The following is a 24,168-nucleotide window of genomic DNA, read 5'->3' as shown; positions in this document are numbered from 1 at the left end:
TTTACCCTAGGTGAACTTCCTTAGTGGATCTTTGTTTGTTACTGTTTGTGTGAATTTTTCCTATAAAGTACTTAACTGAATGTGAAAATACATGTGGAGATTACTGTACATATGTATGTATACAACTGGCTGTGTATCTGCATTTAAATGGCTGTTTCCTTACGCATGGATGATTGAACCCGGTCCTGTTTGCAGTATTTATTCAATGGTCAGCTGTGTGAATGGGTGTATGTTGTGGGTTAATTGTGGTGATGAGTGTCAGTAATGATATCAAAGGTGACAATACAGTATGTCTCTGACTCCCTGAATTAAGGTCGAAAGTGTTGTTTGAATCAAAGGATGTAAAAGAAAGGGCATCAGCCTGTAAATAATTACCGTATTTTTCGCCGTATAAGACGCACTTTTTCTCCCCCAAAAATGGGGAGAAAAAGTCCCTGCGTCTTATACGGCAAAGGCAGGGAATCCCCAACTTAATAACACCCGCCGTTCCGAACCGCCGACCCGCCGCCATGTTGGGGATTCCCTGCCTGCTTTCCCCATGCCTGCCCGAGTCTCCTGGCCCCCCGGATGGAGTGTTAATAGCAGCGGCAACTTACCTTTGGCAGGCTCCCGCGCTGATCCTATAGCATCGCGCTGCCCTCCGCTAGCCTCCTCTGCCTCCCCCCTCTGTATCTGGCCCCCCCGGGTGAATGAATAAGTATCGGCAGCTTACCTCCGCAGGGCGCCCGCGATGACTGCAGATGTCCGTCTTCAGGGCACTTCTCGCTCTAGTGGCCGGCTTGAACTGCGCGTCATCAGTTCAAGCCGGCCACTAGAACGAGAAGTGCCCTGAAGACGGACGTCTGCAGTCATCGCGGGCGCACTGCGGAGGTAAGCTGCCGATACTTATTCATTCACCCGGGGGGGCCAGATACAGAGGGGGGAGGCAGAGGAGGCTAGCGGGGGGCAGCGCGATGCTATAGGATCAGCGCGGGAGCCTGCCAAAGGTAAGTTGCCGCTGCTAGTAACACTCCATCCGGGGGGCCAGGAGACGCAGGTGGGAGGGAGGAAGGCTGGGGGGCACTGGATGACATATGGGGGGGCACTGGAGGACATAAGGGGGGCACTGGAGGACATATGGGGGGCACTGGAGGACATATGGGGGGGCAGTGGAGGACATATGGGCGGGCACTGGAGGACATATGGGGGGGCACTGGAGGACATATGGGGGCACTGGAGGACATATGGGGGGCACTGGAGGACATATGGGGGGGCACTGGAGGACATATGGGGGGCACTGGAGGACATATGGGGGGGCACTGGAGGACATATGGGGGGGCACTGGAGGACATATGGGGGGCACTGGAGGACATATGGGGGGCACTGGAGGACATATGGGGGGGCACTGGAGGACATATGGGGGGCACTGGAGGACATATGGGGGCACAGGAGCACACATGAGGACACACAGGAGGGGCACAGAAGGACACGTGGGAGGACACATGAGGACACAGGACACATGGGGGGTACAGAAGGACACATGGGGGCACATTAGGACACACAGGAGGACACATGGGAGGTACAGGAGGACACATGGGGGCACAGGAGGACACACAGAAGGACACATGAGGATGTGGGGGCACAGGAGGACACATGAGGACACACAAGGTTATGTACAAGACGCTCCTGGAATACGGACACACCAGGTTTAGTATTTTTTTTTCCCTGGTTTTTGCCCTCTAAACCTAGGTGCGTCTTATATTCCGGAGCGTCTTATACGGCGCGAAATACGGTACTTTATTCCAGGAAAACACAAGTCAATGAATCAGAATAACCCAGAACTTATTTGGATAATTAATATGCAAACTACTACTCTAGCCAGATGTATCTGCAATGCTATAAGAACACAATATCTGGAACAGCCAATGGTTTTGAAATAATATTATTGGATATCCTTTGTCTTGTCCTGATCCAAAAGAAATGTTTTAAAAAAAATGTTACCGGTTTGAAACCATCTGCTGAGGCTCTGCAGCAAAATTAAGATCAGTTTGATGATTATATTTCTCCCAAAAATATTAAGACAGAGAGGATTTCAGACTGTAAGTATTTCCTTGCAGTTTATTCATACAGCACTTTTTTTTCATAAAAACAACTTTCAAGTGGCTTCAGAGATTTATCCCCAAATATTTAATCGAGGAATAATTTCAAATAAAAGTGTTTTCCTCCCTTATTTTTTCAGTGGTGTCCTTTGAGCATCCTAAATCAAGAATTACTGTTTCCTTTTCATTAATTTTAAAATTGGATCCGTGGCTTATTTTTTCTTCACATTAAAGAAATGACTTAGTGGAAGTGAACAGTGATAATAAAATATCATCTGCACATGCCCAAGATTTTACATTTTAATTTCCCGTGTTTAATCCCTGTATATCTGGCTTTTTTTGCATCATTTTAATCAGGGACTACAAACTCGGATTAAATGGGAGAGGGGACGGGGGCATCCCTGCTTTATTCTATATGAGATACTACATTTATTGGAAAAATGTTCATTAAATTTTACACATGAAAATGTGTTTGCATATAACCCTTTTGTCCTGTTAATAAATTCATCACTGATTCCAAACCTCTTTTATGTTTCAAGCAAAAAGAGTCTTGATAGGCAATAACATGTCTTTTCTTCTCTTAAACTTATTAGCAGTGCCTTTTTTTTGTGCTCGATAGTTATAAATAAAGTCAACAGCAGTGGATGTGTTATTTTGTATATTTGTGTTCTTTGTGACTCTAGCCTGCTGCTTACTCAGAACTACATCAATATAGTTTCCCAAACTAATTGCCTTCCATTTCTCATGCACATCATAACATAGGCTATGTTTGTATTGGTTGATATCATAACCCACTTTATCATTTGGCCACTGCTAGTCAAAGTAGAGGGCAAGGATACATAAAAGCCAGCAAATGTTTTTTATTTTTCATCTATTTGCATTGCGTGTGAAGGTGCATCTATGTAACTAAAGCTTTGATTCACAAAATAGTAACATGCAGCACATGTTCATTTTCCTAGTGTTTTCACAAGTAATGTAATGTGCATTGTGCAAATAGTGCCCCATGTGTAATGTACACTGTGCCCGCGTTGTTTGTATAATGCACGTTATGCAAATAGCAATTTTGTGCAGCAACTGTTATGAGAAACATTGTAAAGTAACCCCGTTTGGGTTCCAACTTAAATACTGTACATAGAGATATAGCCTGCTCTCCTTACGAATACTAAGTAACTTGAAAAACTGGTTCAAGGGGCACTCCAACAGTTGAGCACTAAATGTCTATATACTGTACAGTGTTCTCCCCAGAATTTTTTTCCAGCCGGGTGGCTTGAAATAGTAGCCGGGTGGCATGAAAAAGTAGCCGGGTGGGTTGAGATGAAAATGCAGGGCAACTCTGCTTACAGAATAGGAGGAGGTGAGGAGGTGAGCTGATGACAGCCGGGTGGTCACCAAATCTAGCTGGGTGGAGCACCCGGCAAAAAGAGCCTGGGGAGAACACTGCTGTATATCTATCTACATAGTTATATATATGTATGTATAAATGCATATATAAATAGAGCTTCTAATGCTATGTAGTGGGGCTGGAGAGCTGATGAAGCAGCACACATGATGGAGCAGTACAGAGAGGGAGGGGTCAGTTAGGAGAACAATGCCATAGGCCAGAAACTCAGCCGAGCCGATCCTCTAGGTGGATCAATTGCTAATGTGCTGAAAGATAATGGGAGTTCCTGTACACAAGCTAGATTCCAGGCAGAGTTAAAACCAACATGTGTACATAACTTAACTAACAATTCAGTATTTAATTTCATATTCTTTCATTGGTAACCTCCCTCTTTTTTGAAATGGTTATTAGTTCTTCCAGTAAACTGGTTTTCTGGGAGAGTGCTAAAATGTCTTTTTCGCAGTCACAGAATCAGCAATGTCTCTAAAGCTTACTTATAATTTGTTAAGGGACTACTATCACGAAAAAGTAGGCAGTTAAAATCTGACAGAACCGATGGGCCAGTCCATCTCCTCACGGGGGATTCTCAGGGTTTTCTTTGTTTTCAACAGCATTTCTTGAACAGCAGTTTAACTGCCAAAATAGTAAGATACCAGCCAGCCTCCCTACTCACTTGCACACTATTTTGTCAGTAAGACTTTGCAACTGCTGTTCAGGAAATGCTGTTGAAAACGAAGAAAACCCTGAGAATCCCCCATGAGTAGATGGACTGGCCCAAAACCTGTTGGTTCTGTAAGATTTTAACTGCCTACTTTTTTGCGATATGCAATGCATATTGGCATGCCTCTGCGCCTGTGGCAAAGACTGTACATTTGTGGGCCCTTTTTTCAATAAGGGCTTCTGGAAATCCAGATCTTGTAGTGATGATGGCCAAAAAGCCAGATAGACACCTGCATGTAAACTGGAATCCATGGGTCTGTGTGGATAAAAGCATGTGCTGAAAGTGATGACTAGTAAACCAATCTCTATAACTTATTTCCCTTACTCACTCTCAGTCACAATCTCACATGTGACGGCCAGGGCCAGCTCTAGACTTTTTGCTGCCTGAATACCCCCACACTCCTTCCACCACCACCATTTGGAATGATTGCACGGCACCTGACAATTTGCACCGCACATTATGGCCATGGTGAAACAAAAAAAAAAAACCACTCAGCAAAGGTAAGTAGGTAGTCAGGTATAGGTGCCCCCAGTGTAGGCAACCAAGTATAGTTGCCCTCAGTATAAGTAGCCAGGTATAGTTGCCCCCAGGCCAGGATAGGTTAGCCAGGTAATTTCTCCCAGTATAGGTAGCCAGCCTGTCCCCCCTTCCCTCCCCACCACCACTCGATTATCTTCCCAAGTCAGTGGCCCCTCCTCCACCACAGTACCCAGTCCCCCTCGCTAGACCTCAGATCAGCGGTGACCCGGTCGCAGGCAGTGAAGAGACACGAGAACAGTTCCCGTGGTAAGGGTGCATATAGTGGAGGTAAGTACTTCCTGTATACTCACCGCTATGGGAACCACTCTTGTGTCTCTTCACTGCCTGCGGCCAGTCACTGCTGATCTGAGGTCTAGCAAGGGGGACTGGGAACTGTGGTGGTGGAGGAGGAGGCCGCTGACTTGAGAAGATAATTGAGTGGGAGCTGGAGAGGGAGGGGGTGGGTGGAATGCTGCCCCTTTGAAGATGCTACCTGACATAAGTCGTTCAGGTGGCATTATGGGTGGACCACCCCTGGTGATAGTACATTGAGCTCATGTGAATGCAGATTGACCTTTTAATACCTCTTTCTCTGTTGATTTTTTTTATTTTTTTTGCATTATTACACCACCCTTCCTGTAGAACCATTATTATTGTTGAGATGTTCAGTAGGTTGGAAGTCTCTTTTTAGAGGAGAGTGCTACTGTTCTGAAATAAACTCAGGAAAGAATGCCTGAAAAAATGATAATGTTGGAAATTATCAATGATTTGTCTACTCATGGTATGTCAAAATTCTCAATAAAATGAGGTACTTTTCCGTTAGCCGAGCGCAACTGAGCTAAGTAATGTAACCGATTCTATGTTTTTTACTGGCTGTCTTGCTGCGGCCAAGTGTATCAAAAGTGAGTTAATTGAATTAAATTAAGCTGGAGGCAATGTAACAGATGAAGCCGTTGGCTTCGGCTCTGCCTCCTCTCCTCCCCCTTGCCTCTCTCCTATAGAACACTAGCAGCTGGGGGACACGTGTCCCCGAGAGTTGTTCGTCGCAAGAAACAAGCAGAGCGGGGAGGCTGCAGACATTGCTTCTGCCAGCATCCGCTCTGCAAGAACAAACAGCAGGATTCCCTGCCGGCTTCTGCGACGAACGACTCTGGGGGGACACGCATGTCCCCGCCGGCTGCCAGTATTGTATAGGAGAGAGGCAAGGTGGAGGAGCCGGCGGCTTCATCTGTTACATTGCCGTCGGCTTAATTTAATTCAATTAACTCACTTTTTATACATTTGGCCGCAGTGAGACGGCCAGTAAAAAACATAGAATCGGTTACATTACTTAGCTCAGTTGCGCCCGGCTAACGGAAAAGTACATAAACATTTTTTGAAAGTTAAAAAAAAAATGATAATGTTGATGTAATTATTATTATTTCTTGTATAACTTTGTTAAGTTTTAACATATCATTAGGGATGAGCTAGCACAAATGAGAAATCATTTTCACATCACAACTGCTGCTTTTGCATGTAAATGTGTTTTCATGAATGTGTTGTTCAGTTCTGCCTCATAGCTTTTTTTCACACAAAAAACACATATGTATCTGCTAATTTGCCTCCATAAAGCTCTGAAAAACATCTTTTGTATGAGTGAAACTTTAATTACAGAGCATTGGATTTTTGGGATGGGATATACTATCTTTGGATTTTACCAGCTTAGCAGGCAGCTGTATTTTGCTTAGTGGCTAAATGCAGGAAATATGGCCATTGCATACAGAAACATTTAAGGGACAACTGTAACAAGAGGGATATGGAGGCTGCCATATTTATTTCCTTTTAAATAATACCAGTTTCCTGGCATCCCTCCTGGTCTATTTGGCTACAGTAGTGTCTGAATAACACCAGAAAGAAGCATGCAGCTAATCTTCTCACAACTGACAATGTCAGAAGCACCTGACCTGCTGCATATTTGTTCAGGGTCTAGGGCTAAAGTATTAGAGGCAGACGATCAGCCAGTAGTGTTGAGCCAAAATGTGCATAATTTCATGTTTCTGTAATTACAGATGCAAATTTTGCTGCTACGTCACACATTCGTAATTTTGTAATTGCCATACAAAGTGTAATTCAAAATTCCATAAGCGTAATTTCCATTGCGTAATTATGCGTTCCGCCACAAATGTAGTAATTTCGTGTTTTGTATAGAAACAAAGTTAGTTTAATTACGAAAATGGACGTAATTTTGTTTCTAATAGTAATTATGCAAATTTAAGTAATTACTAAACTCAGGAAAGTCACTCATTTGATTGCAATTAAGGTAGTCCTTTAAATAAAATATATGGTAATAGGAATTTTACTGCCTTATACTGTCCATTTGACAACTTATATCTATAGCAACATATTTACCTTCTTTATTACAAAAGTAAGTACAATATAGTTTCAACGACCTTTACTTACTCAGAGAAATCCAGTACATAACTAAAAGACACTTATAACCATCATCATTTTTTATTCCCAATTGCGTCCCAAATTTGCGTTGAACCGTTCCCCATTGACTTTAATAGCAGACAAACTTCTCTGCAGCCACAATTTCTTAAAAAAAAAAGTGTACAAAGTGCCTGAAACACAAACAGTGGCATGAAGAAATGTTTGTATTTGATCACAATTTTTAATATCAAATATGTCATCTCAGATGGTGTCCATTACAACATTTTAATTGCATCCATTGTAGATCTGAAAAATATGCGGTGTGAGAAACTCCACTCTAAAGCTACATCATCCTTCCTGCCTGACGGAAAAGGACGTCAGTCCTGAAATATGTGAAGAGGCCTGAAATATGTGGTTTTGCCAATTTATCAATGACATTTTTAAACATTTTATGTCACCAAATTGTTACTGTCATGAATTCACCTGCTACGCAAGTCTGTGATGATTCTAGCAGTTCAGGAAGTCAGTGTGTGAGTTTGATTGCAGAGGTCATCCCCAGCAGTCCTGCAGATGTGCAGGATTTCCCTGATCAGTTTGAGAATTGCGCTGTGCAGGCTCTGGGGTGTGCTCAAGGAGGCAGACGTGGGTGATCACTCATTCCTCCTATGCATTAAGTCACAGACGCTGATTGCACTAGCTCATTGCTATGCATACATGATGTGCAGGAAGTTGTTTCTGGTTGGCTGCTGGGGGGTGTGGTTTCCTGGGCAATATAAGCTTCTCCTGAACACTCAGTCATCGCCCATGATAGCGTTAGTTTCAGAAGCTGCTGGGTGTGCTTGGATTACGATTTATCTCCGGTTTTGACTATTGCCTGGATTCTCACTATGCTTTGGTTTGCTGCCTGGTCCGACATTGGATTGTTTCTAACCTTGATCTTGCATAGTCCCTGTGTACTGCGATATCTCTGATCTCCTGTGTATGACCCTGAATTGCTATTGGACGTGAGTTTGCTGTACAACTCTGTACCTTGCCTTGTGTGATCCTGTGGCTGCTCCAGTCTGTTTGGGCGATCTGCCTGTACTAGCTAGTTTGGTTCTGGTAGTACTTTTGTTTTCCCAGCCTCAGTCTTTATGCTTTGCACGCTGAAGTCCTGGGGGTAACTGTAGTCGAGTAGGCGTAACTCCATCTCCCATTCACGCGGGGGCTTGTCTTAATGTGAAGAGCGTGGTGGTAGATTGGGGTATGAGGATTGTAGGAAGGCAGGAGATCTGCCAGACCTTAGTTAGTTGCAGATACTGTAGCATGAGCCAGGAGAAGGTGGCAGGCAGCAAAATAAACATTGTTAGTCGCCTCCACTGTAGGAGAGACCTGAAATATCAGGCATTGTTGTATATTTAAAAAAATTAAAAAAAAGTTTAGTTTTTAATTTGTTTACATTTTGAATACATACAATTTTTTCTCTTGTGAGTCAAGCATCCAGTTGTCTTTACTCATATTGTGCCCATCCTGCTTAGACAGGCGGCATTCAGATGTATCATAGGAGATTACAGGAATTTCTTCCTCGTTTTCAATTAAGACAGTAAATTGAACACAGTAAAATTTTAATTTAATGTAGTTAATGACATTTTTTTTTAAGGATGCAATGCGCGTAACTAAGGAAGGCTCGCTCCTTACAGAGCAGGGCGCACTGCTATGTGAGGTGTGCATAGGGCGCACTATGGCTCATTAAGCCACGCTGCTATAGCAGCGCTGCTTGATGAATCAACCCTATATACTCTATTTTTACTAGTAACTTATGCTATTTTAGGTTTTGATGTCGACCCATAAGAAAGGGAAATCACTTTACTTAGGGTATTATTGGTGGACTTTTGCTGTTTATTTTTTAAATAGCTAGTTTGCGTTTTTAAAAATTTTCTTTTTATTTAAAAGTGCACTCTAAACGTCTATAAGCAGCATCCTGCAGTCCAAACGCATGAATTCAAGCCTACCTTGTATTGAAAGGAACCAGTGTTAGTGTCAGGCAGGAAACATGATGCCACAAGCAAAAGTGAAATACTTCTGGAATTACAGCTGTATTTATGGCATAGGAATAATTCAGTGTCTTTATAATAATAATTCATACTATATGTTTATTGTCACCTTTAAAATAGTTTCTAAGTTTCTTGCTCAGTTTTAAAAGAAAGAAAAATAGGAGATGTGGGATTTTTAAGAGTATGTCTAGTGACAAAAGCCAAATTTAGGCTTTAATCCACAAAGACAAAAAATAAGAAACAAAGATAAAAAGCAGCATATTCTTCTGTGAGGCTGGTGGTGGTGACCTTGAAAGAATGTAAAATGCCTCTTTAAACTCAAACTGGCACAGCTGCTTCAACCAGGAAACCTGTGACTTTATAAAGTATGAAAGGCAGAAAACACTTTACCACAATTTAGTCAGCTGAAGAGCAACATATGCCATGCAATCATAATGAAAAGTACAACTTGTTTGTTCGAAAAGATCGTTAAAAGGTCCCTAATTAATTAGAAAGGATCTGTTCTCTCTGGCTGCTTCACACATCCTACCCATAGCTCCTCCGCTTTATGAGACTAGCCTATTTTACTTAATGATGTTAGCTTGTGAGATTAAAATAAATGTATTTTCCAGATATGTATTTTAAACACATGTGTTAAGTTTAAGTAAAAATATATGGTGCTTTTATCATTTAAAGGACAGATAGGAGGATGAACAGATGGGCAGATTGATGGATAGATAGATGGATGAATGAATACATTTTCTGTTCCTTAATGTTAATCCTTGAAGCTAATAAAGATGTGTGACCTTAGCTTAATCTGTTCTTCTGAGATTGTGTAGGAGGATATCAACATTCAGGCACATGGGAATTCTCTCTTAGGGCCCATTTCCACTAGCCGTGATGCAATAGGATCATCGCATACATCGCACCAAAACAGAATCAATGCAAGTCATTGAAGCCGTTTCCATTGATTGAGAGTTTAGCAATGTGGCCCAGGAAAAGAATCAGATCCATGCTGCAGATTCTCATAGCATGCATATGATTCCCGTACCCAAAAACTAACGGGCGCATCTACACTTCCGGAAGTACCTGTGGCATAATGCAATGATTGCATGGTATCCTATCGCTAGAGGAAATGGGCCCTTACTTTGGGAAGACTACTGGAACTGGGCCTACTTTAGGAAGTAGGATAGCTGGTGGTATGAAACCTAAAAGTGTATCTGAGATGGTAACTAGTGCAGCATTTATACTTACCTGGGGCTTCCTCCATCCCATGTGGGCCATGGGCTAGCTCGCCATCCTCCCTGGTCGCTGAATTGTCCCATGGTCAGCTCTGGTCATTTTGCCAGTCACAGGCCTAGTTGTGCTCTTCTGCATGGCTAGAAGCATTCTGCGACTGTGCAGTACTACTATTCACACCGGGAGCATTCTGCGCAAGCACATTAACAGTCTTAGCAAACTGGGCATGTGCACAACTTTCCTGGCCATGGTAGCATGGTTCCTCCTAAGCACATGCATCCAAAACTGCACATGTGCAGTGGAGCATGACTGGGCCAGTCAAGCAGTTTACCGGGCCACACTGCAGAAGAACAGAGCAGCCCGGAAGGATGGCAATTGAGAAGATGGACTACAGATGGCTGGAGGAAACCCCAGGTAAGTATAAAACCTTATACTTAATTTATTTCAGGTACAATTTAAAACATCCCATCATGTCCTAATATGGTTTTAACAGAGCGGAATTATCCACCAGGCAACAGAGGCAGTTGCTTTGATCTAGTTGAAAGGTCAGGGGCCCTGGCTACCCCAATAAAGATTTATTACTTCTGTTCATGTAACTCTTTCTGGTCCGTTAAAAAGAAAGTCTGCAGGAATGCTCTCTGTAGCACAGATAAGATACATACAGACAGTGTTCCTCTCCCTCCTGCATCCTCCCCCCTCTTCTTAGCTTGTAGTTGTCAGTAGGGATGCTCGTCAGATTCCGCAGAATGGAGATTTCCGCGATTCCGGTCGGAAATTGGCAATTCCGTTCCGTTGAGCTGGAATGGAAAAGCTATAGCGGTAAATGGAAATAGCTTAATTTCTATGCGGAATTCCGTCAGAATTTAAAACAGAAGCATGTAAAAGCTGCATTAGCCAATCAGAAGGCATAGACCCATCACAGAAGCTTAAAACATGATAATTTCTGCATTAAAAACGGAATTTCTGCACCAATTTGTACTGGTTGAACTCGATGGACGTATGTCTTTTTTCAACCAAAATAACTATGTAACTATGTAATTAGTGTCTTAACAAAAACCAACCAATCCTACGTTAGCAACCAGCTCCTAGCTACATATCATCAGCTATCCCACCCATTTCGTATATAAGAAAGGTGTGACAGTCACAAAGCTTGTGGGTTTCAGTCTGGTGTTGCAGAGAGGAGAGACAGACCCATATTAGCTGTTTCAACATAAAACAATAGTCTTGTTGAGGGTGGCAGCAACAGCAGGAAGCGTTCCCCCTGGTCGAAGATGTCTTCCCTCTGTTCGGACACAGGACAATTTTTACAGAGCAGCAGGCGAACAGGGTAGTTGATTATTTTGATCAGGAACCCTCTACCCAGTCTGAGGAACTTGAAGCTAGTTGCAGCAGCACCAGTAGTGGCCAGGTTCCTCATGACCAGAACCCGACTGCAGCTGCTTCTCTTGACGAGGTTGAGTCCTCCCAGTATTCTCCTCCAGAAGTAAAGCACACCTACGTTGATGAGAGAGATATGGAGAAGGATTGGGAGGAGGCATTAGAGGAGACCATGGGACCAAGGTCCCAAGAAGTGGTGGGTTCTGTGGTGACAGAAATGTCCCCTGTGTTTTCTTCATCCAGTAGTAATCCATCAGCTTGTGTAACCACAAATCTACATCACCACCAGTCAAATACAGAGGTGTTTCGTGGCCGGGTGGAGGGTCCAGAAGAGTCACTTATGGGTTCCAGTGATTTGGTTGAACTGGATGATGTTTTGGATGATGAGGCAGCTGATCCACCGTGGTTGCCATCTGGTGGGTTAGGCACTAGCAGGCATGAGCAGCATGGAGAAACAGAGCAGATTGTTGGCCAGCAGCCTGCAAGTGCTTTCCCATCTGTCAGTACTCACCAGTCCAATGCTGAGAATGGACATGCTAGAACAGGTGGCACCACTCACACCACTGCTCCACGGGCATGCAGGCCCCCTGCATGGAATTATTTTACTGTTCTGGAAGAGGATGAATCCAGGGCAGTCTGTTCTGTGTGCCGTAAATCGGTGAGCAGAGGCAAATCAGCACTGAGTTCGGCACTTCAGGGCTGATAAGCCATCTACGCAACCACCACAGACGGGAGTTTGAATATGTAAAGAATTACAATAAGATGGGTTGAGGAAAAGCAGCAGCAACAGGCCCCGCCTCTTCTTTTTCTACTCGTCCTGTCCCTATCTAACCTGCTCAGTCCCATTCTAGTTCAAATCCCTCTGCATGCCAGGCTGGAAAAGGACTCCAGACCTCGGCAAGTACCTTATCATTACCCTTGTTGGTTTCCTCTAAATTACCAGTGTTCCAGCGTCAGGCCTCTCTGCCAGAAATGTTGCAGAGGAAGCGGATGCTCCCTGCACGTGATCCGTTTGTTGTGAAAAAAAATGCGCTCCTGGCAAGGCTGTTGGGCCAACAGCTGCTGCCCTACCAGTTTGTGGACTGTGCCCCCTCCGCAGACTGATGAACAGTGTTGCTCCACAATGGCAGATCCCCAGCCACCGTTATTTTGCCAGGAATGCTATCCCTGCCCTTCACCAGCACATTCTGGAGTGTGTTGGCCGGTCTATGGATCATGCTGTCGGTGGCAAGGTGCACTTCACTTTGGATGGCTGGAGCAGCAGGCATGGGCAGGGAAAGTATCTAACTTTTACCGCCCATTGGGTCACCCTCCATGGTGCTGCTGAGGAGGGTGCAAGATCTGGGGCATCTCAGCTGGTGGTGCCGCCACGTGAGTTGAAGGCGAGGCTTGTTCTACTTCCCTCTGCTACCTGTTCTGTCCAAGGCCAGTCCGCCGTTGCTGAGCCTCTTAGCAAGTGGTCTCGCTCCTACACTGGTCTGCAGCACCATCGATGCCAAGTAGTGCTGAAACTCGAATCCATGGACGAGAACAGGTAAACCAGATCTGTAATCCTTGCAGCCTTACAGGATCAGATTTGCCAGGGGTTTTTCCCCCAAACACTGGAGACAGGTGTGGTGGTGTCTGATAATGGTGCCAACATGCTGGCCGCCATTTCGGAAGTTGGCTACACTCACTTACCTTGCTTGGCCCACGTCTTCAACTTTGTAGTCCAGAAATTTCTATGCACTTTTGATGGGTTGAAGGACGCTGTGGCCTCAGCACAAAAAGTGTCAGCCCACAACCGTCTCTCCCCCACCGCGGCCTTGAAACTGCTGCAGCACCGCCATAGGCTGCCGCAGCACAGGCTTATTTCTGATTGTCCGACGAGGTGCAACTATACCCTCCACATGCTGGAGAAGTTGTGGGAGCAGCGAATGGCGGTCAGGCTATACCGGTCTCAGACATCTTCCTCCAGAACAGGGCCACTGGACTACATTACTGGGGACCAGTGGCAGCTGATTGGACAGGTCTGTAAAGTGTTGGAGCAGTTTGAGCAGGCAACAAAATTGGTCAGTGAGGAGCACTGCAGCATATCAGAAGTGCTCCTTATTTTCTTCATGCTGGACAAGGCTCCTCACAAAGTGCTCGGACAGGGGGAGGAAGCCCTACTGAACAGTGGTCAGTCAAAGTAGGGGAGTTAATGAACATGCTCAAGTCCTGGATGAGGAGGCAGAGCTTGTGGGCCGGGAGTTGGAAGAAGATTCTGATGATGTGGAGCTGGAGGATGATGGCAGTTCTGAAAGCCAGGAAGAGGTGATTAATGGCAGACATCTCTTCCCTATGGCTGCACATATGATCCAGTGCCTCCGTAACGACCCCGGATTAAAACTTTAAAATCAAGGCACGACATGTGGGTGGCCACCATCTTAGATTCCCTGTGCAAGGGGAAAATGTGGCAGTTCATACCCCCCCCCCCCTCCCAAGCAGATGCCAGGATGAGCCAAATCCGGGATGCCCTTCTTTGTTGAGTAGAAGATGCGTTTCCTGAACTTGTATCCCGGGCCCAAGCTACCAAGCCTCATCATACTCAGCAAAAGTCTGGTGGTCCCACTCCCAGCAGCAGCGCCAATAGCCAATCTGTGAATCTATGGTAAATTATCCTCATTTTTAATCTGTGAACCTGCTGAGTATGTTGAAGGAATTTTATCAGCCAATGCCAGATACTCCTATCAGCAGCACCACCAGCGGGCAAAATAGTCACCGCCATCGGTTGGCCCGTATGGTGACTTATTACTTGGGGTCGGCCAGTGCTCCAGACAATATGGAGAGTAATGATGACCCCATGGAGTATTGGACGAAACAACTGGATACCTGGCCTGAACTCGCTCAGTATGCACTGGAGGTTCTTGTATGCCCTGCCACCAGTGTTCTTTCTGAGTGAGTATTTAGTGCTGCAGGTGAAGTGGTCACCGACCAACACACCCGTCTGTCCAAAGGCAATGTGGACATTAAAATGAACGAGTCATGGATCAGTGATAATTAAAAGGCCCCTCTCACTGATTCATGATGAGACTAAATTTAAATTTTGCTGTAATGACTGCTGTGGAACCACCTCTAGGTCCCATGGCCTACGACAACTCCTGCTGCTCCCAAAAAAAAATTATAATGACTGCTGTGGAACCACCTCTAGGTCCCATGGCCTACGACAACTCCTGCTGCTCCAAACAAAAATTGTGATGACCGCCGTGGAACCACCTCTAGGTCACATGGCCTACGACAACTCCTGCTGCTCCCAAACAAAAATTGTGATGACCGCCGTGGAAACTCCTCTAGGTCCCATGGCCTACGACAACTCCTGCTGCTCCCCAAAAAAAATTGTGATGACCGCTGTGAAACCACCTCTAGGTCCCATGGCCTACGACAACTACTGCTGCTCCAAAAAAAATTGTAATCAGGATTGTGATTCAGCCACCACTACAGCCAAAGTTATCAGCAGGACTGCCAGGGAACAAGTATTTGTTTAAAAGGAAACATCCATTACGTTCCCTTTAACATTGTGGAAATGGTTCCGCCGGAATACCGCGGGGATCCGTCGGAATGTAGCGGTAACGGAATTTCGATACCGCGGAATCCGGAATTTCCCGGTATAGAAAATCGCCTGTTCCGATCATCCCCAGTTGTCAGACACAGGCTGGGGAATGGAATGACAAATGTTATCTGTGTGATCTCTGTTCAGCGTCCAAACAGCAGAAGCTGCTTTCTAGCAGGGAAGGAATGAAGTGTACAGGTACATCTGTAGTTAACTTTTCTTCCATGATAGCATCAACATTAAACAAACTGCTCTGCTAAAAAGCCTTTGACTGGTAGCACACTTATAATATATAATAATAATATTAATAATATATTGTCTGTCAGTTTTCTGTGCACGCTTTTCTGCGTGTGTTTTTTACACACCAACACCATGGGCTTGATTCACAAAGCTGTGCTAACTGTTTAGCACGGGTGTGCTAAACAGTTAGCATGTGAAGTGCCGTTCGCTGACTTTTGCGCATGCAAAGTGCTGCAATTCGCGCGATCGCAGACTTTTGCGCACGCAACGCGCAAAAGTCCACGATCGCGCTAATCGCGGCACTTTGCACGCGCAAAAGTCAGCGAACAGTTAGCACGGCTTTGTGAATCAAGCCCCATGTGTGTCTGTATGTGGGAAAACGCAGGCATTTTTTCACAGAAGGTACTTGAATTAATATAGAAAACCCACACTTTGCTTCACTGCTGTCAGGTTTTCTTTGTGGATAGGAATAACACCTTGTGCACTGGCCCGCCATTGATTTCCATTGGTTCTCAGTTTTCCTGTGCAGAAAACACAGACAAGTGTGCTCTCAGTCTAGAGTTCTGTTTGTGATGTTTACCATTGGTTCCTGTCATTGCTGAGCTAATTTGCCTTAGTTTTCTCACCCGAGTTATACCCGAGCATGGCCACAGCCATGCTCAGACGAGAATCTTGTTAGTTTGACACGTTGTGGCATTACCTGGTAGCAAAAAAAGATGCATTTTGCAGAGTGTGAGCAGAGAGGAGTAAAGTGTCTATTATCTCTCCAGGTTCCCGTGCCACATCTTCAGTGCAGGTTCTCCTCAGTGCTTCTTAAGGCTCATACACACATCAGACTATAGTCTTTGGAAAATGAAAGATCACAGACCAATCTTACCACCCTTCATGTAGTATGAGAGCCATACTCTACACAGTCTTTTCTATGGAGCTGAACTCCACATCAGAAAAAAATCTTTGCAAGATGCTGCACACACAGATGCTGTACAGACACAAAAGATCAGTATCTGCAAAATATCTGTTCCTGCCACAAATCCATTCTCGCAAATTGCAATGATAGTCTATGAGATCTGTAGATCATCATACACACATTATTTAACTGACATTCATCTGCAGATCAAGCAATCATCTGCAGATCTGAAAATCCATGCTGGTGGATCTGATCTGCAGATGAATGTCAGTTAAATCATGTGTGTACGATGATCTGCAGATCTCATAGACTATCATTGCAATTTGCAGGAACGGATTTTTAGCAGGAACTGATCTTTTGCAGATACTGATCTTTTGTGTCTGTACAGCATCTGTGTGTGCAGCATCTTGCAAAGATTTTTTTCTGATGTGGAGTTCAGCCCATAGAAAAGACTGTGTAGAGTATGGCTCTCATACTACATGAAGGGTGGTAAGCTTGGTCTGTGATCTTTCATTTTCCAAAGACTATAGTCTGATGTGTGTATGTGGCCTTAGTGTCTGTTCTCTATGGCGACAGGTAGGGTCTCTTATCATGTGACCCACCAGTGAGACACTGGCTGGGAGAAATTTGGATCTGGTTACCTCTATTGGGGGAGGTCGTCTGGCTATCCATACTGAGGGGGTATCTGTGGAAATAGCGGTCTGCCTGGGTGGGGGGACACCTGGCTATCTGTAAAATTCATAGCTCTGCTTGGGGCCCTGTTTGGTCTTAATCTGGCTCTGGGTTTTAATGCAGTTGAATAAGACCCAGAGTGCACAGACATAAACAGTGACAGTGATGAAAAAAACTCAAAAAATTGTAAAAGAAGGAGTAATAGTTTTTATCTGCCTGTTCAAATATGTTCTAAATAGAGTTAAATAAGCCCCCTAATCAATAAAATGTACGCAAATAAACGTTTTGTGGCTCATTCAAACATCTGCCACACCACATCAAACTTAATCGCTATATGATTAAAATTACTGGTACTTACAGGTACTGGGTGATCACAAGCATCCAATAGTATGCCTGTCACCAAAATAATGGTGGCTAGAGTCCCTGTGTTTCTCCTCATATAGGATTCCATGGTCCCATACGGGTGTATATGTTGCAATGCTGCTGTTAATTTTAACACCGATTAATGCCAATAGTTGAAATATTGGCAGTATAATACTACCAATATTTTCCTACTGTGTTACCCAGTAATTTTGACACTAATGCATAACACTAATCCCCCTCCTAATTCCTAACACTAACCCTTTCTTATTGCCTAAAGGTGCATACACACATCAGACCATAGTCTTTGGAAAATGAAAGATCACAGACCAATCTTACCACCCTTCCTGTAGTATAAGAGCCATACTCTACACAGTCTTTTCTATGGAGCTGAACTCCACATCAGGAAAAAATCTTTGCAAGATGCTGCACACACAGATGCTGTACAGACACAAAAGATCAGTATCTGCAAAAGATCTGTTCCTGCCAAAAATCCATTCCTGCAAATTGCAATGATAGTCTATGAGATCTGCAGATCATCATACACACATGATTTAACTGACATTCATCTGCAGATCTGGAAATCCATCCTGGTGGATCTGATCTGCAGATGAATGTCAGTTAAATCATGTGTGTATGATGATTTGCAGATCTCATAGACTATCATTGCAATTTGCAGGAATGGATCTTTGGCAGGAACAGATCTTTTGCAGATACTGATCTTTTGTGTCTGTACAGCATCTGTGTGTGCAGCATCTTGCAAAGATTTCTGTCTGATGGGGAGTTCAGATCCATAGAAAAGACTGTGTAGAGTATGGCTCTCATTCTACATGAAGGGTGGTAAGATTGGTCTGTGATCTTTCATTTTCCAAAGACTATGGTCTGATGTGTGTATGTGGCCATACTCTACACAGTCTATTCTATGGAGCTGAACTCCACATCAGAGAAAAAATCTTTGCAAGATGCTGCACACACAGATGCTGTACAGACACAAAAGATCAGTATCTGCAAAAGATCTGTTCCTGCTAAAAATCCATTCCTGCAAATTGCAATGATAGTCTATGAGATCTGCAGATCATCATACACACATGATTTAACTGACATTCATCTGCAGATCAGATCCACCAGGATGGATTTTCAGATCTGCGGATGATTGCTTGATCTGCAGATGAATGTCAGTTAAATCATGTGTGTATGATGATCTGCAGATCTCATAGACTATCATTGCAATGTGCAGGAATGGATTTTTGGCAGGAACAGATCTTTTGCAGATACTGATCTTTTGTGTCTGTACAGCATCTGTGTGTGCAGCATCTTGCAAAGATTTTTTTCTGATGTGGAGTTCAGCTCCATAGAAAAGACTGTGTAGAGTATGGCTCTCATACTACATGAAGGGTGGTAAGATTGGTCTGTGATCTTTCATTTTCCAAAGACCATAGTCTGATGTGTGTATGAGCCTTTACACCAGGGATGCTCTCACGAGTAATCACAAGTGTGTAAACACTCAAATTCGTGATTCAAATGAACATTAATTAGCTCAGGTGTGCGGCAGGGACATAAGGGGTTAGTTACTCATAATTCTGCGTCCTCCCTGCGTTCCAAATAGCTTGCACGCTATTGGACGGAGTTGCAAGCCTCACTGTGGGCACTTCCTCCTTCAAGCCAGAAGGAGGAAGTGCATGGTGATGAGGCTTGCAATGCGTCCAATAGGACACGTGCAAGCAATTTGGAGCGCAGGGAGGACGCAGAATTATGGGTAACTAACCCCTTATGTCCCCGCCGCACACCTGAGCTAATTAATGTTCATTTGATTCACAAATTTGAGTGTTTACACACACGTGATTACTTGTGAGAACATCCCTTCCTAACACCAACCCCCCCTTACTGCCTGTGGGCTCGTTTCCACTATCTCGAATCCGCATGCGTCCAACGCATGCGGATTTGCACATGTAATGCAAGTGAATGGGCCTGTTTCCACTGCAGCGTTGTTGAGGTGCGTTTTTTTCAGCGGTGAAAAAACGCACAAAAGAGCCGCAGAATTCGCCTGCGAGTGGATTGCTTGTGAATCGCATGCGAATCGCATGCAATGTACTTAATAGGGAAATGGCATGAGGTTTTCCCATGCGTTTTTTGCCGCGAATTTGCATAGGTACCAATGTAAATTCACACAGGCAGTGACATGGTTAAAATCGCTTATACCCTCAACTATGCGAATTCGCATGCGAATTCGCGTCAAGAAACGCATGGGTAATCGCATCCGCATGCGATTTCATCAGCGGTGGAATCCAGGCGATTCCGCACCGCAATAGTGGAAACGAGCCCTAACACTACCTCCGATTTGTGGTTTAAGAAGCTGCAACACATTTGCACTTAGTAGCTGATTGGCTGTTACTAGCTAAATGTGCTATTAATTGTCCACTGTTTAGTGATCTGGTAGCCAAAATAGTAGCTGATCAGTTCGTTGTAGCCAATTGGCTAGTATAACCCGAAACTGCTAGCTGAACTATTAACCAATTGGCTGCTAATTGGCTAATAGTGTGTGTAAAGCTTGTAGCCTAATTACTAGTCAATCTGCTAGTGAAAGCTGATTGTCTAGCCAATCAAGCACCCAACTCACTACCGTGGCAACCTATACCACAAAATTAACATTGGGCTATATCAGAGCACCTGATGTAGCCAGCGTCTAATTCAACTGATTTGCTGCACAGTTCTGCCTGTCAGAGTGTTGATGAAGAGCCCAGTGCATTATAGGGCTGTCCTCCGAATTGTTAACCAGAAACATTGCAAAAGTTTGGTTCTAGATTTCCAAACTCTAATCTTTAATGTTTAGAATAAGCCCAGAGCAGTGGCAGCTGCCTCTCTCTCTGTGCTCCTCCCCCACTTTCCCTGCTGCTATTGTCACACAGGGCAAGGCACCCACAGCACCCTGCTCTGTGACATCCTTGCCACCTGGGATAGCAGGGATGTCTAAGGGCAGGGTGCTGTGGGTGCCTTGCCCTCTGTGACAATAGGTACAGCAGGGAAGGGGTGCAGAGAGAGCGGCACCAGCTGCTGTTCTGGCCTTGCTAAACTAAGTATAGCAAGCCCCAGAGCATCTTTTAAATCTCCTCCAGCGCCCCCTATTGGTCTTTTAAGAGACCAATGGGAATCCTCATTGGTCTGTTACAAGACCAGTTGTGGGCACTGGAGGTACTTTTGAAGATGCTCTGGAGCTTGGTGTACTTAGTATAGCAAGTCCAAGGTTATGGATTGGTTTGACGTGTGTGGCACTAATTATCAATTGTCAGGGCAGGGATCAACATGTGCTGTATTCTCTGTCAATCATCGGTTATTGAAGAGATATGGCGTTGGATCCTTTTTGAGGATACTGTCGTGAGAGCAACAAAAGGTAAGTATTTATTGTTAATTAAGACTAACAACAGATTTTTTCATGGTTGCATTTCCCTTTGTGGAAATGGATAAGGGTACCTCAGTACCCCATACTCATCTCACCTGGGGAAGGGGCAGGCATCTGGGGATCCCCTTCTTAAAGGGTATTCCCAGATGCCACCATAAACACCCCCAGATTGCTTACTTTCCCCACCTTCAGTGCCCATGGATTGGACAAATGCACTGGGAGAGAGGGAGAGGCTTGGCAGTCCTTCTCTTCCAAAACCCTTCCCGCCCATACCATGGACTATGCAGGCTGGTATAGCTCAAGCCCCACTAGGTCCGGGGCTCTGCATTATGGCTATTTCCAGCCTGCATGGGTGACAAGGGATTAAAAAGGCTGGGAAGGGTGGACCCCCTGTCATTTTTTGTTAATTGAACCTTTTAATGGCCAAATCATAGCTACATTTAGCAGGGATCCTTATACAGCAATATTGCGGCTGTACAGCGATTCCTGGCAAAAGCGTTGCAAGTTTCACCAGGGTTTCCAGGTGGTCAGTATGCACCGGGAACCCCGGCATGAACGTCATAAAACAAAAAAGCGTTTACATAAAATACATGTTTTTATCAACTATTTTTCCATTGATTACCCTCTTGCCACTTTCTGGATTTTTGGACACTTTTTTTTTTTTTTTTTTTTTTTTTTTTAAGAAATTGAAGCTGCAGAGATGTCCTGAAGGTTTTAGACGTTTGCTTGTTTTGCAAATTTTCACAGTAAAATTTGCAAACGTGAAATCATGCTTTTCGCCCATCACTGATTCTTACTAAAAAGCAATGCGGAATATAATCTTGCCTTCTCAAAACAAAAGATGTTTGCAATAATTCAGCTTTAAGATCTTTCCAGATCTTTATAAACAAGGTTCAAATCGGTAGCATTTCTTACAGGACTTGGGCCACAAAAACACCCATGCAAACTGTAATGTTTTCTAGTGAAATAGCAATTTGGATTTATAAACAACCAGCCTTGACTTAAGCAGTATACAGATATACAGGTAGTTATACATAAGCTGCATGATCAATTAGCACAAATTCCTAAGAAACAGATAGGTCTGTGGTAATTTATTGGGTAGTTGCTTCTGTCCTATGTTTGGTTCCCTTTGTCCGCCTTTGCTGTTAGCACGCTGATATTGATGCTTGCAGAGAAAGTAAATATAAAAACTACTGTCGGTGTACATGCAAAAGAGGCAGAATGACCTGATTACATATTCATGGGAATTAGGTTTATCACCAGGATCGGTAATTTCTATGTAAACGAGTACATATCAACTCATTATAGATTCAGGTGGAATTTACAAAGTGACAGCATGTTTTTTTTAAACAATTTTAGAAACGACTGACTATTTTTTACCCGTGATATTTAACGCCTAATGGCATTCTAGAAATCACCATTTATCACCAAATGCATTTCCACAAGCAATCTAGACTTGAACATGTGCTATTTGTTGCAGGCAAAAGGTTCTCAATGTAAAAATAAATAGCAAGTCTCACCAATAAATAATTGATTATGTGCACTCACTCAATACAACAAGGTTTAGCTATGGGATTTTATTAAAGGGGTGGAAAAGGGATTTCTATCACAATGGCAATCAAGTCAAGCTTAATGCAACACAAATAAAATAGATTGCAAATATAATGAGTCAAAAGGATCCAGAGTAATTTATGCACATAATTGATTTCACAGTAAAAGTGCAATGTTGCTTTCACCAATTTTTCTTGCAGAGTATCTACTTGAGTTATGGTGAAGTAGAACAGCCAGGATTTTGTAGCCTTAAAAGGAGTCAAAAAGTCCCTTACCAACAAACCATATTAACTATAGTCCTGCTCACACAGTTTTATCAATCCAAACCTTGCACTAATGATGGAAGGCCAGCATTGCCTGAAACAGCCGTTTTAAAGATGGATTAAATGACTCTGTAAAATTAATAAACTATAGCTATATCTATTTTTTTCTGGCCTTTCAGGGACACAAAGGAAAGATATACATATTCATTCATTGAGGAAAAGTGATACCTTACAGGAGTACCTACTTACAAACCTTATTTTATTTTGAAAAGAGAAAACTATATTTAGAACCTTTTTTTGGAAAAAAGAGTTTTCACAAGTATTTTGAAAAAGAATATGCATAGGCAAAAAGTCCATCAGCCTTCTCAAAGGGCACAGTAGACCCACAGAATACCCTTCTCAATGGCCTTTATATAGAAAAGTGGAGGATAGGCAGTCGGCAGTCCTATGCAAATGCACCTCTTTTTGGTTCAAGCAAAGGAAAAGTAAAGTTTTGCTGTGTGTCCAAAGATTTCTGGCCAATCAATGCTTTGCTGTCATTGTGCTGGTCATTAAGAGGTTTATTCACATCTACAAGTGATGAACAAATTAAACAGATTTTACTTTTCGATTAATAAACGTACAAATCCATTGAAAGGGTGCTATCTGTAATAGGACTGCTTTGATAGTATGATATAGCTAGAATTTGAGGCTTACTGCCTAATCCTCCAACCCTTTTATATCCATCCATTACCCTCTAGATTGTAAGCTGTAAGGGAAGGGACATCTTCCTAGTGTTTCCCATTTCTGTGTATTTTATATTTTATCATATGAACATACGGAATGGCAGAACGTTTGCCTGTGAACGATTTTCAGCGAAGGTCACCGCTCACCCGTTTGTGAGTAACGTGAACTATACAGGCTGGTCACAACTTCCATATTCTTTTATGCGGAGCCAATTTTCGACTCTTCACCCTAAAGTCACATGGGACAGGATGGCCAATCAGACAGGATCACCACCTGGGCCACTCCCCCTCTTAAAAGGCACAATCCCATCAGCCATTTTCACTCTGCCTTCAGCCAGTGTATGGAGAGGAGCTGCTGGCTGCTGCTACAGATTAAGAGGGACAGTTAGATAGGTTGTATAAGTGAGTTTTATTGCCATTGCTTACACACACCACACCAGTGTAACAGCATTTAACTAGTGTGTTATACTGCCATCATCACTCCTGCAAGTATTTCAATTTTTTCATTGCTGTCTGACATTTCTGAAAAAAAAAAGTGGTGTCACTTCTGCTGTGCTGACATTGGGTTTAATGCAGAAAAGGCTGATAACAATGCACACCTTGTGGTAATGTTACTGGCCTGTACTGAACCTAGTAATGCTCATTGCGGCGATAGCGCAAGAGCGTTACCATAGCAATTCACAGTACAGCAGTAGTTTAACCCACGATATGCTATCACATACCACACGTTCATTGTTTGTGTGTTG

The sequence above is a fragment of the Hyperolius riggenbachi genome, chromosome 3 (assembly GCF_040937935.1).
Source record: "Hyperolius riggenbachi isolate aHypRig1 chromosome 3, aHypRig1.pri, whole genome shotgun sequence".
Classification (NCBI taxonomy): domain Eukaryota; kingdom Metazoa; phylum Chordata; class Amphibia; order Anura; family Hyperoliidae; genus Hyperolius; species Hyperolius riggenbachi.
This window is presented reverse-complemented; position numbering follows the sequence as displayed.